Below are 13,744 nucleotides of genomic sequence, written 5' to 3'. Positions count from 1 at the left end.
CTTGATTTTTGTCACCTCACTGGGAACAGAGCCAGAACCCCACCTTTCCAGGTTCCACTCTAAGTGCCCCTCGGAGTCTTTCCAGACGCCACTGATCAAAATGTTCCCAGTCACTGCTAAGCTGGGGGGAGATCTTGGGGAGGAGCCACTCATTTGCATTTATATTTTATTATTTTGCATCGTGAGCCATCTGCACCATAAGCCAGTGCTGCCGGGAAAGCTTCCTCAGCGAGGGTACAAAGTTGTTTAAGTGAAAACTGCCTCTTTGTCTCCTCTGTAATTCTCAAAGTGCCTGGCATACAACTGAACACCTACCCAAGGCTCAAAAACATTTTGATTGCTGCATTGCTGACCACAGCCATCTGGGTGCTGTCAGGAAGTGGTGTGGGGAAATGGAGGCAACAGCTGACTTTCGCTGTGTAAGAGGGTTTGTGGGCCTCCGGGGCTGTAATCCTAACGACTCCCTGCAGGGTAAGCAGCATTTACCTCCCTGGTTTGTAGACAAAACTAGAAAAGATGGAAGGCATTTGCCAAAGGCCGCCCAGCAACTCCGGCACCAGCGCAGGCCCAGGCAGCCCGACTCTGAGGCCCTGCTCCCACACTGGGTGCTCTCAGGCATTTCCCACTGTGAGCTTGGAACAACAAACCTGGAGAGACAAACAGGAGAAGCAGAGCAACCATGTGGTGCCGGATCCGCCTGAGAAACACAGGGGTAAGAAGGATGCCCAAGCCAAAGTGTGAGAGGAGGTACCAGCGTCGACATCCTGGCTGTGAGAATGTATGAGAGCTTTCGAGTTGTGACCACTGGGGAACTGTGAAGGCCTTCCTTCCACTCCACCATTTCCTACACGTGCATGGGGATCAATGATCTCCGTAAAATGTTTCAATAGTAAAACTAATAATAAAGGAACCACAGTCCTAGCAAGCAGACTGTCCCCTCACCATGGAGGGGTGGCTGGCCTCTTGTGGTTTGTCCCCAGATCCTGGCGTCTGGAGATCCCAGGTGGTGTTAAACAATGAGAATGAGTGTTCTAGGTCTGAAGAGCTCCAGCCACACTTTTTCTAGTGTCATCTAAAAGCTCCCTTTTTTTCCCCAGGGTTTTAAGAACACAAAAGAACCATGGGCAATGTGCAGAGATGGTTTTTCCAGTCTGGATCCAGAATGAGGCCCAGCTTTGGCCCCAACCCTGACCCGATCCCACAGCAGCCTTCCAAACCTCTCCTGGGGGACCCAGATACAAAGCGCTCATGGCTGGATGACATACCTCTTTTAGGTCCCAGCTCCTCCACATCAAGGACAGACACTTCCAGCACCCAAGTTTGTGTACCCCCAATGTCAGGACAGTACAACAACACGCCCATGGCCTTAAGACTGCAGGCCATCAGATTGAAGACGGCATGAGGCAGCCCTGGATACCACTAGCTCACCTCATTCCAATTCCAGAGTCCAGTAGTTTCAGTGCTGCTCCCTACAATATTCGGGGCAAGTGGCAAAGGGGCAGTGCAGGGCATGGGTAGCAGAAAAGGTCAGCATCAAAGCTTCCACCATTGAACTAGCCTTCATGGTCTTGCATGGCATGAATCATGGGTGGCCAGGCTATGGGTAACACAGTACCCAGCTGTACCCCGGCCTACCTGGAAATCTACTTCTGCTGGGGAGAGCATAGTCAGGGACAGAAAAGAGAGTTCTAAGACACAAAAGACCCTGGGGACGCCCTAGGAATGAAGCTCTAGAAGAAAATCTACTCAAGCAGAATAGCACGCGGCCCTCTGCGCGGAAAATCATACAGAAACAAATCACAAGCAAAACTTCAGGAAGCCCCAGGTGTCATATCCTGGTCCTGATACAGGAATCGGTATCCCAGCACACGACGCAAGAGAAACAGAAGCTGGACAGAGAACAGACACAACTAATTGCACCTCAGCCAGAACGCTAGGGAGATTAAGCTTAGCCTCAGCATGGTATTAACCCTGTTTGGTCATTGTCCCAGGTATAAAGAAGTTGGTATCTGGACTAGGTGGCTCCTCCCTCTAACAGACCATGCAGACTGGTCCTCCTGCCCCCTTTTACTGATCGGTCTGGCTAAGGTAACTTCTGCTAGGATGTATTCTGTGACACAGGCATTGGGATGGCAGCGGAAACGAGGAGGGTGAGCAACAGGCGAGCAGCCATGGCCTCCGTTCAATACTGGAGACGGGTAACCTGATACCTCTACCAGGGAGAGACTCCGGCAACACATGGAGAAACCGCCGGAAGATGTCACACTTGGAAGTAAGGTGGGCAAGGGAGCCCGAGGGACTGTCTCCCCCTCATGTTCCCGCTTTCTTTTACTACCAGTATAGAAAGTGAACTGAGACAGATAAAACACACCAGACAGGTTCAGGGGTTCTGTCGAGCAGAGAGGGGTCCCTGGGGCAGTTGGTGACGCTTTGAGGAAGGCGGCATAGCCTCAGACTTGGAGGTTGGGAAGGGTTGAGGACCGATCAGTGGCTTGTTGATATGGCAACAGCCAGGCCTCAGACAACGCCAATGTTCAGACTCTCACACTCTCCACAGACTGGACTTTCTGGGGTGCCCAGGCCTCTCCTCACTTGCACAAAAGGGATCATTAGCAAGGCCAGAGCCCACAACTGTGTGGGAGCTGGTAATCTATGGTTAGGGAACTTCCGAACGAGAAAGACCCAGATCCGGTCCAGCTCTGACACAGGCGGGCACGGCCTCACTCTAATGGAGACCAAGTGTCTGACTCAAGGGCTGTCACTCAATAAGACGGCATGAACATTTAAATAGGTCTCTGATGTGGACACTGATAGCCCCATCCTTAATCTGAGAGAATGAAAGCCAGAGAGGGTCAAATAGCTCGCTCTACGCATTTGCCTTGATTGACAGCACCCTAGTCATTGGCTTTTCTGCCACTCTATACTGGAATCATCCTCACTCACTTATAGATACAGGATGCTTACTAAGTTCCTGGCTCTGAAACACCCACTGTGAGCTGCTGTTCCCCAGGTACAATGAGCCTGCTCTAAGTAACCGGACTCTGCGATCCCACGTGACTAACAGCCACGGGAGCAAAGACCAGAGCCACCGGTGCACATGGGCTCTGGCACCAAGTGATAGCATTTAAGCATCCTGTAACCAGCTGAGCCATGCTCTGTTGACTGTGAACTCCTGTGAGCCAAGCATCAGCAATATGCTTCGGGGCACCCTGCCTCTGAGATACTCGCAGTGTCCTGGGGTAAGGAAGGGAGAGGCGGACGGAAGAGAAAACCAACCAACCAGCAAAGTAGGCTGCATGTTAGACTAGCCTGGGGGTGGGGAGCTACGTGTACACCAGAACATGGCCCACCCTGCAGAAGTTGGGAGTGATTTGGTGGGGGTTAGGACTCGATGTTGATGTCTTGTAAACCGCCACCCAAACCCAGAAGATGTTTTCTAACATCTTGGCAGGATTCCCTCCAGTGCCCTCGACACGAAGACGTGAGGTCTGGATAGCACCGCCTTGCTTAGCCTTAGTGACACCACGCTGCCTGGTCACCCATAAAGACAGCACTGTCGCGTCAGGCATGGTGCTGGCTGGTACCAGCCCAGCTCGTGAAGGAGGGAATCCTCTGAGATAGCCAGACAGAGGCACATACATCATCCACCCTCCTCCAGCATCCTGCAGTCCAGCCCCGATGCCACATCCCAGCTAGCACTTCTGCTTTTGTCTCTCTCTATCATCACTGTGTGTGTCATTGCTCACACATGCCTGCCTTTGCGATCCCACGAGACTGGGAGCAACCACGCTCAGCTCCTCTTTTGTCCACAGTACCGAGCATGGAGACTTACACCCGGCAGAGGCTCAATAAATACCGCTTGTATTCACGTGCACTCTCAGGGGGGTTGAACCCCTCATTCCAGGCTAACAAAGAGTTACTCACAAGGAAGCATTTGTCAAGGACAGCTCGCAGTACACTGGGTTTCTGTAAGAGACACAGGACGGCGATGAGGTGTCCCGAGAGAAGGCATGCACTCTGGTTTGAGAAAAGATGCACACACTGTGGTAAGCCTAAGGCCAGGGACCCAAGGAGGTCAGGAGGTCAACCATATCTAATCACAGGTAAGACAGGCAGTCTGACTCACCACAGAGGAAGCTTCCTTTGATATTGGTTGGCGTTTGTTAACAGTTCCCCACAGTACCTTACCCACTCGCTCTCACCACCACCCTACATCACGCCCACTACAGCATGTGACCAGGATGGGAATAAAGATACCTAGAATCAGAATCTGGGTTACAGGAAGACCAGAACCTTGTCACCAGAACCAGCTGGTGCCAGGAATGTGACACAGTGCACCTCATCTGTGTTTACGTTCCCCAGGACCAAGCTCCCAGGGCCAGACACATTGCGGCATTTCCCCATCCAAAGCTCCAGAAAGATCTTGGACTGGGCCCTGGATATTGAACCAGAATTTAAGGTACCCCCATTCTGGGTTTTGTGAGCAGGAGTGCAGGGCAATGGTAAGCCTGCTCCCACTGTAAGACAGTTGTAAAGGGGACCCGTGTGGCCACACACTGCTGTGGGTTTCAGCATGAAGCAGTCTCCAGCAGCATCAAATGCCTGCTTTGCTCTGTGCCAAAGAAATCAAGGAACATGGGACCAAAAAGCAAGGATTGGTGGCCTTACCCAAGGATTCTGATTATTCTGAAAGCTGTAACGTCTAAAACAGTGGCTCTACCCACACGTGGTTACTTACATTTGACTCGATTCAAAATTCAAATCTTTTAGTTTTTAAAACACACATTTGGGGCGGCGCCTGTGTGGCAGAACGCACATGCAGCAGTCAGAGGGCTTGTGGATCCCGGGATTAAACTCAGGTCATCAGACGTGGAGACAAGCACCTTCAACCAGTTCACCCCCTCCAACATGTAAACCTCGAGCATGCCTGTCATTTCAGACTTTAAGAGACACGGGGAGGAGGATTGTGATTTCAAAACCAGGGTGGGCTACATCGTGAGACCCTGTCTCCAAAGGAAAAGGTTTTGTCAAACCTTCAGTCGCACGAGTCACTTTGTCAAGTGCGTGGCAGCCACTCAGAACCAGCAGCCACTGTTCTGGATGGTAGGGGCACAGAGCACTTCCAGCAGAAGTGGAAGCAGAAAGTTCTGCCGGAGAGTGGCTTGCACCAAGCATGCGCGTATAGCCTTAGGGAATTCCTGTTTTGCCCGGGTCTGGGTCTGCCGGAGGGATGTCAGGTTCTCTGGTGGAAACTGAGGCGAGGTGGTACATCTTCTCAGGGACTCTCACACGAAGACTCTAAAGTGAAACTTGCGGGCTCACTTTTGGGTGAGCTTAGCGCACGTGTACGCGCACACACCTGGCACTCACGGTGTCCTTCAAGGGACACGTCCTTTCACTTTCATCACAAGGGCTGTGAAGTTAGATGCTGTGACCAGCTGGCTTCTATATAAGTTCACTTTCTGAGTGCTTTGGATGATTGTAAGCACCCCTGATTTTCCTTCAGCCTGGCCTCACCGGGGAGCCGAGGATAAAAACCTCCGGTCAGCACTGAGGACAGCTCCCTTTGAGTGAAGCAGAAAGTTTCAGCAGGGCTCCTGACACTTCGGAATTGTCCTGAGAAACCACGAGATGTGTGTGTTTCATACCCATCCTCAAGCCACACCCTTGTTGTCTTCAAAGCAAGACCAGGTCTTTTAAGAAGCTTCAAAAGCTGTTCCCCACAAGGCCTTGGGCTGAAAGGTAAGTTTCTTGCCAGTGCGGCCCTAGTTGTACCTTCCATGCCCTGCAGGCAGTTCGCCATGATGGCCACAGTACTGCTTCCTCCTACATCCATGACTGTGCTTCTGTTCCCTAGAAGGGCCACTGCTCTACCTCTGCCTCTCAAGAGACCCAAGCCAGCCCCACCACTCTTCAAAACCTCCCCAAGGGCTGTAGTCTGTACCAATTTCTTTCTTTCTCTGACATCCCAACACATGCCTAGTTCATATGGTGCTTTAGGGGCTTAATTACACATCATCGGGCGTAAGTATGAGGTTAGCATGTAGCTTTTAAGGTTATAGGCAGGGCCCCAAATGCAGAAGAGCTAGCTTTGCCAGCAACCAGTGGCACAGCCACAAGGAAGTCACCCGACAGTTCCAAGATCCCATTGCTTGACCAGAAGAATAATGACCTTGGACTAAGACATCTCTGACACTCATGACACCAGCGGTCTCCCAGAACAAGCTGCCAATGAAATTGCTCTGCACAAAACAAGGGCTACAAAGAAGACTTCAGATGCCACAAACAGTACATAAAAGCAAGGCAGAGGCCAAGCTGGACTTAGTCAGAGAATCCTGAGTGAATTCCCACCTCAGGTTTCAAAGGCTTCAGTTCCCCTCCTTCCATGATGACAACCGGAAAGAGATCTGGTTTCTGTTCTTTCCTATTCCAGGGTTGGAAAACTGCTGATGTCCTCAGAAGCATTTTCCTAAAGAACAAGATACCCTCACACAGTGGGTTCTTCAACGATGTCTCGAACACACATGGATATTTCTCTCACCTGAGTGTATGGGCAGCCTGTAAAAGAGTACTAACTCCATTGCTGACTCTGCAGAAGCCAAACAGGTGGTGGATAATGACCTAAAGCCTAAATATTAGCAATGCCCCCATAAAGCTGGCTGATCTCATAAGTCAAGACATTGCAAGAGGGCTGGAGAGATGGCTCAGAGGTTAAGAGCACTGATGGCTCTTCCAGAGGTCCTGAGTTCAATTCCCAGCAACCACATGGTGGTTCACAATCATCTGTAATGAGGTCTGGTGCCCTCTTCTGGCCTGCAAACATACATACAGACAGAACACTGTATACATAATAAATAAATAAATCTTAAAAAAAAAAGACGTTGCAAGAATTGCAAGAATGGGGGAGAAGCTGGCTTCAGATGTCAGCTCAATGGTCTGGTCCCTGTCAAAATGAGAGTTCTAAACCTCATCCTATTTACACCCTATTCTCAAAGCACTCACTCTATCTACACACAGTGAGGTATAGGGTGATTGCTTTCCAGTGAAGAGAAATTACTGCCAGAATTTTTGATGACGTTTATACAGCAAATGAAGATCAAACTAGAAGTCTAATCAAGTTGGAGTCATTTCTTCAATATAAGCAGTACATGCACACATGTGCACACACATGCACACGCAATATATACACACACACTAACATATTCACAACTAATAATATAGAACTTGTAGTAACAAAACAAGATGAGTTCTAAAACTCACTGAACTCTAAGTACTGGAAATTTCCATTAAATGCTTGTTTTTTAAAAATTGCTGCTGGAGCCAACTGGTCAGCCTCAGTGGTTAGGAATTCTCATCACTGGGGAAAGTCCTCAGAATTGGCCTGCCAGCCATTCACTCTCATCCCAGAAAGTCACAAGATCTGAGCACCAAACTTAGCACCAAGTACCCCAGCTGGCCTGATCTGTATCCAGGAAAGTTAGTTAGTTCAACACGAAGCCAGAACTTTTCTATTCCAGGAGGCTTGCCCCAAGATGGCTAAGCTATGTGCTCAGAGAAGCAAGGTGGGGAGACCCCAATATGACCAGGGAAGAGGGAGAGAGATTCCTGTATTTGGGGTTCCTGTATCTTTTCTCCTAGCAGCTCTCATCAGTGAATTTTCAGGGGTTCCTATCTTAAGACCCACAGCAGGTAGGTACTGCCTCTCAGGGGACGAAGGCCAATACCACGTCCATAAATCATACAGCCTGAAATTAGCAACTGTCCCTTAGATCTGAACCTACGGGACACAGACAGGGTCTGAGAAGCCTCTGCGTTGCTGTAGGGAGATGGTTAACCCTGAACCAGCAGCAAGAGTCTCAGAATAGTCAGGCACTGCTGCTCAGAATGTTCACATCTCATGTAAGGCAGAACGAGTCAGAAACTAAGGATATGATGCTGGGGGGCGGGTGGGTTAAACAAAGCCAAGATGGAGACCACATGGAGTGCAAAAGCAGCCTTCCTCCAACTCCAGGTGCTCAGGACTTATCCTAAGACCGACAGAGAAATACCCCCTCCCCAGCTGATCTAGGGCTTTTTATCTCGCTAACTTTGTTTATGGTGATCCTGTAAGAGGTTCTGAAGCCCTCCAAAGCCCCTCTCTAATTAAATTCATTAGAACAGATTGGGGCTTTCTTTCTGGATCTCAGAAAAATTAACAACACAATTAGCATCATAATGACGAGAGAGAGGGGGCCTGCCAGGGAGGCCCGTGGCAGGGGTGGGGTGGGGGTGGGAGGGGAGGAGAGGAGCAGGTGAAGGAAGGGACGCAGACAGCCGACGTGGCAGCTGCTTCTCCGAGGACGGAGCTGCAGGACTAGAGGGGATGACCCCACAGTGTCCCAGCCTTCCAGATCTTTTCTTTTGAGACAGTAAGGATAGCAAGAAATTAATCAATGACATAAACCTCAGAGACGAGAACTCACAGGAATCTTCCAATTTTACAGAGAAAAGAAACACAGTTAAGTTCTATCCGTGATGGAACCAGCACAGGCCTTTTACGGTACTGCCCCACCCCCACCCCCATGCTGCTCTGTGTGTCAGGAAGTCACTGGGGAGCTGGCATAGGGAGGCAGGTCACTCCTTTCACAGAGTACCTGAAGCTACCAAGTGTCCATCCGATGGCTGGCCTGTGTGACCTCAAGGCTGGCCTCCCTAAGTCCCCTGATGTCCTTTTAGCCTGACTGAGAGATCACATCTTCCTGAGGAACAACAGTCTAGGTTGGGTTCTGAGCAAAGAATGCTTAATCACTACACAGTGCTGCTCACGGGTGTTTCCTGTGTCCCCAGTTTCCGTCTCTGAGGAGAAAGAGGGTACACAAAATGCACTCTGAGTCACTCTGGTACCTCTCCTTTGTCTTTATTGCTCTGCCAGGGCTTGGAAGCTCAGTCTCATATATAAAAGAGAGATAGAGACAGGCCTTTAGTGTAAACCACATAGATCAAAGTTCTAGTTCTGCAGACTAACCCGTTCTGTAATCTTCAACCAGCAACAATCTCTGGGGGAGTCTGTTGCTATCTGCAAAACGGAATCCTGAAAGACACCTGTTTTGGCAAATTCTCATGAGGACCAAGTGAGAGGGTGTGGATAAAGCACACAGTGGGTCGCCTAGCACATAGTGAGCATTCAACTCTGAAGGCTCAGCTACTATGCTGCTGGCCTTCCTAAGGGAAGGAGAGCGGCTCCAGAGTTCTCAGGCTGCCTGGGCGATCCGACAGATGCCCCGGATCAGCATCGCTGTGGAAGTGCCTACTTAAGCTTTTAGGGCAGCCAAAGGCTTCCAGGATTCCCTGATGTCACAGAAACCAATCACAAGCATTCAACCTCTACCCTGTGGCAAGATCCGGGCCTTCGCTGGTCACTGACTCACTGCTCAAATGTTTGCCATCAAACTGTTCCAGCCAAGACAAGGGTCCAGCCGAAGAGTGCTGCCGTCACCACAGGTTCTGCCTACTGGGACCCCCACCCCAGTCATGCTGCTACAGTACCAGGAACTCTCCAACCTCTGTCACAGCATTTCTTAGGAGAAGTTTTGGGTGAATTTCACTCCTTTCCTTGCACAGATCCTGACACGGGTTCCAAGGTTCAGGGCATGAACAGCATTGGATGTGTGGGAGCCCAGGGGGCAACCCATAAAAGTGGGGGTCTCTACTCTAGATCTTTTACCAGAGCATCTATGGAGGATGGTGAGAACGTGCTCAGGTACATAACTTTAAAGGATCTCCCTGCTCATCACCTCTCCTCCCTATGGACAGCCATGATGCCTGCTGCCTGACTCTGGCCTCCTTATGCCCCTAAGACCCTCCCACCCCACCTCATGCATCAACTCACTGTTTTCCTGCCTTACTTCTGAGAATGACCGTGTGCAATACCCAGACTACTCCTTTATCACACTGGAAACCCCCTGAGGAATTCTCCTCTCCTCTGACATTCTAAGCACTTACAGACCATACTTTGGACATAAAATACATGTTCATGGGAGATGGGCTTGGGAAAGGTAACTAGCCTCCATCTTGTCCCAGAATCCTTAGAGGTGTTTCTCTGTCAAACTGCAGCAGCACCTGCTGCTCAGGGTTCAGCTCCACTCAGAACAACCACCCTCTTGCTGCTTAAGCTGGGAATGGGATAGCACCTTGAATCTCACCTCCGCCCCCATCCCTTCCTAGGCAGTAAATGTCAAGATCAGCTCTGAGCTACCATTCCAGATGGCTGTGGGCAAGAAGGACTGGCACCAGGAACTGGGGATCCTGCGGTTCAGCATCCTCATCTGCACATACTCTCTCAGGCTGCTCTATGGGATTTATCTGCCGACCTGTCTCCCTCCTCCATTATACCAGGGCGCTGAAACACCTGGCCCTGTCCTCGCTTTTCCTCTCTGATCACAGGGCTGAATAAGCATTTGTGACAAGAGCCACCGTGCACCCAGTCTTACTTAAGTTTCTCTGCTTCACCCACCACGGCCTCCCTCCAGCCAAACACAGTAAGACCAGGACGATTCTGCCCCCTCCTTTATGACTTTCTAAATATTTTTTTTTAAGTCAGAGAGAGAGAGATGCTCACGCTGCCAACGGCTGGGTGATCTCAGAGATCTCTGGCCTCCTCACCAGCCAGGGAGAGAAGTGGGAGCGGATTATGACAGATGATCAGAGACATCCTGTCCCCGAGTCACGGCAAAAGCCGGACCCTCCTGTGATCTGCCCCACCTGAAAGCCAAAACCGAACCTCCAGATCTCAGCCACCTCCTCAACGTGCCGCTGAGAGGATTGGCCGTGGTAAGCCAAGCCCGTTCCAGTCCACAGGGAGCCGCTCCTGCACGCGGTTCCACCTGAGCCAGTCAGCGGAGTACAATCGGCAGGTCCTGCCCCAGCTCTCCGGGGAACTGGCTCTGCCGCTGGTGTGCCTGGATTTAACTCTCTGTAGCTTTTGTGATGCCAACCAAGGGAGCAAGGGCTGAGAGATTTGTTGCACAAAACTGGGAAATATGTAGGCTGTTATCAGAACCCCCCGTTTGACCTGAGCCCCAATCAAGCCTTTCAACGTCAGAGCCTTGATCCAATCAGCTCCCGACAACAGCTGCAGGTGATGCTTCTCCGATAGCAGGAAAAGCTGGCAGCCTGGAGGCCCTGATGCCAGGGGAAGCTTTCAGCCCTGCCCCCACTGGTGATGGGAGGGGACAGAGAAAGGCGACAAAGCCGGGGTAGTCAGTTTTCCAACAGCATGTCCCCTGGCTGAGCACAGTCTGAGGGCCATAGAGAACTACCACATCCCACATATCAGTCATCGGTGTCCAGCAACTCAGTATTCCAACCAGGGCCAAGCTGCCGTTTGTACCTAACCACCTCCGTGAAGCCTCTGAATTTCAGAGGAGGCTCTAAGATGGGGGAGTGGGAAGCCAGGCCCTTATTTTACAAAGGTAAACACAATTCCTGGGGTTGTGTCTTTTTTCTCAGCGATTCATATTCTCTCTCTCTCTCTCTCTCTCTCTCTCTCACACACACACACACACACATACACACACACACATACACACACACACACACACACACACACACACACACACACACACTTTCAGCCTAATCCAAAGACTAAAGGTAGAATTTTTTTCTCTCTCTCTGAAGAGCCAACTTCGTTGGGAAAGAAGGTAGAATGCCCTGGATGGGAAGCAACTCTGTCTCTCTCTCCTTTGCCTCCCCTCCTCCATGCAATTCCCCCTGATCTAGCATCCTTGGCCAAAGGGAGGACATAGCTCTTCCCCCTTTCCTCTGCCCCACAGCCACATCTGTAGGATTCTGGTCGCCAGGGTCTTCCTGGCTCCACACATTTCCCCAGGGCAGCTCCCCCGTAGGCTTAAGTGCTATGGGATCTGAACCTACCAGGCTCTGGCCCTTCAGACCACACATCTCCTTCCCACCCAGGTCCCAAAGGCTGTGGCCTGCCCTTTCCTTGCTGGAGATTGGATCTGGGCCCAGCAGGGCTCACCTCAGTTCCAAGGTTAGAGGAGACTCACCAGGGCCTCCTAACAGGAAAAGAGAAAGGCAAGGAGAGGAATATTGTCATCCCCTCCTCTAGACTTAGAAGAGGCATCTTTGTACAACACTACACACACACAGAGTCCCTGACAGTAGCCAAGGAAGGACCCAAAAGCAGACCCAGGCTCAGGGAGTGAGAGGGGCTGTTGTGGGGACCAGAATCTCGGTGATTCAGCACTCTGCCCACTCCCGGCCCAGCTATGGGCCACACTCATGACTACTCCTGATGCCAGAGTGCTGCCTTGGAAGCTGAGGGAGAATCCTTGCTAAGACTCCCAGCCCTCAGGCCCTCCACTCAGACTCCTCTGCCAGTCCTTTGCAGCCCAGGACTCCAATTCTCAGGAGTCTGCGGGCCATTCCCCTGGACCTGCCTCTTCCCCCAGCCTCCTGCCCTCCCGGAGCCCATCTAGGAAATAAATCTGAACAGTTCCAGGAGAGGAGAGGACCACACAGAGGCCTGCTAGCCCAAATATCTCTCTCTGCAAGCTGTGAACAGGTTCAAACACGCAGCAAAGGGCTTTAAGGGGATTGCACCCACAGCAGTGAACACCTGGCCAGCAGAGCCCTAGGCCTCTGTGGCAGAGTGGGACGATACAAGAGTGGGTAGGCTGACTACAAGCGTCAGCACAGGGTCTACACCACTGGGAAGGGCAGGTGGAGAAGGCCAGCTAGGAGCCAAGGAGAGAAGGAGAGCTGCTCCAGAGGGAGTGTACCGAGTGAGGAAACAAGGCCGCCGCTGAGAAGGGGTCGGGACAGGGTGTGCAGAGGGGAGTCACGGAGGATAAATTGGAAGGGAGCTAATTGAGACGAGCACGACACAAGGCGACTGAGTCGAGAGATAGAAAAGGTTGAGGGAGGGCAAGCAGAGGGACCACGGGTGGGGCAGGAAAACATAGATGGTATGGGGAACTGAAAAGGTGCGGAGAGAAGCGGCATGGGGGAGGGCAGGACTCCAAAGGTGAGGCTGAGACAGAGAAAAGGGGGAGAGGGAGGAAGAGGGATGGAATATAGGATGTTGCCAACCGAGTCTGAAAAGATGTTGGGGTAGAAAGGAATGAGAGCTGGGGTGGGAGATATCGCCAGAATCCGGTGGATTCTGGGCAGGTGGCTGTGCAGAGGGAAAAAGGCATAGGGATGTAGATGGAGGGGGATGGGGCAGGTCGGGGGATGCAGATGCACAGAGGAGGGCGGGATCGAGGGGGTGCCGCTCCATGGGCTTCCACGACCCTGTTCTGCTACCCTACCGGGTGCCCGCGGTCACCTTACCTCCAGGAGCTCCGACTCCAGCCCTGGGCCCAGTCCCAGATGTCCGCTGCCGTCGCCGCCACTTCCCCCGCGTCCCCTGCAGCGCCTCTCGCTGCCAGCCGCCGCATTAGGGCAGAGACTAGTCCGTGCGCGCCCCCGGTCGGCCGGCGCGTCCCCGACGGCCTGCGTGCGCGCCCCCGAACCCCTCCCAGCGCGCGAGGACCTGGGACAAGGACCCAGTAGCACTGAAAGATGCTCAGGTGCCACCACCCGACCAGCGCGCTAAGGAGCAATTCTCAGAGCCGGAGTCTGGGAAGCCTGTTTTCTCACTTGATCTTGGATGTTCCTTCCGGAGAGTGGCACTCAGTGTCGCAGGACCTGGAGCCAGAACTGTGACCCCTCTATCTATGACTTTTTAGGGTCAGGAATTTGC

At 51.8% G+C, this 13,744-nt stretch overlaps 1 protein-coding gene across 16 annotated transcripts in view; it reads right to left on the bottom strand.

Annotated features, from left to right (window-relative positions):
- The window catches only part of Nfasc (neurofascin), a 171,768-nt gene extending 158,304 nt beyond the window's left edge, over positions 1–13,464 (bottom strand). For all 16 annotated transcript variants that reach the window (XM_048430725.3, XM_085688261.2, XM_085688260.2 and 13 more), the window contains exon 1: positions 13,333–13,464. The gene's annotated coding sequence lies outside the window, so the exon portion shown is untranslated. The remainder of the gene's footprint in view (positions 1–13,332) is intronic.
- Positions 13,465–13,744: the final 280 nt, after the last annotated feature.

Source organism: Myodes glareolus, chromosome 5 (assembly GCF_982192425.1).
Source record: "Myodes glareolus chromosome 5, mMyoGla1.1, whole genome shotgun sequence".
Taxonomy (NCBI): domain Eukaryota; kingdom Metazoa; phylum Chordata; class Mammalia; order Rodentia; family Cricetidae; genus Myodes; species Myodes glareolus.
This window is presented reverse-complemented; position numbering and strand designations above follow the sequence as displayed.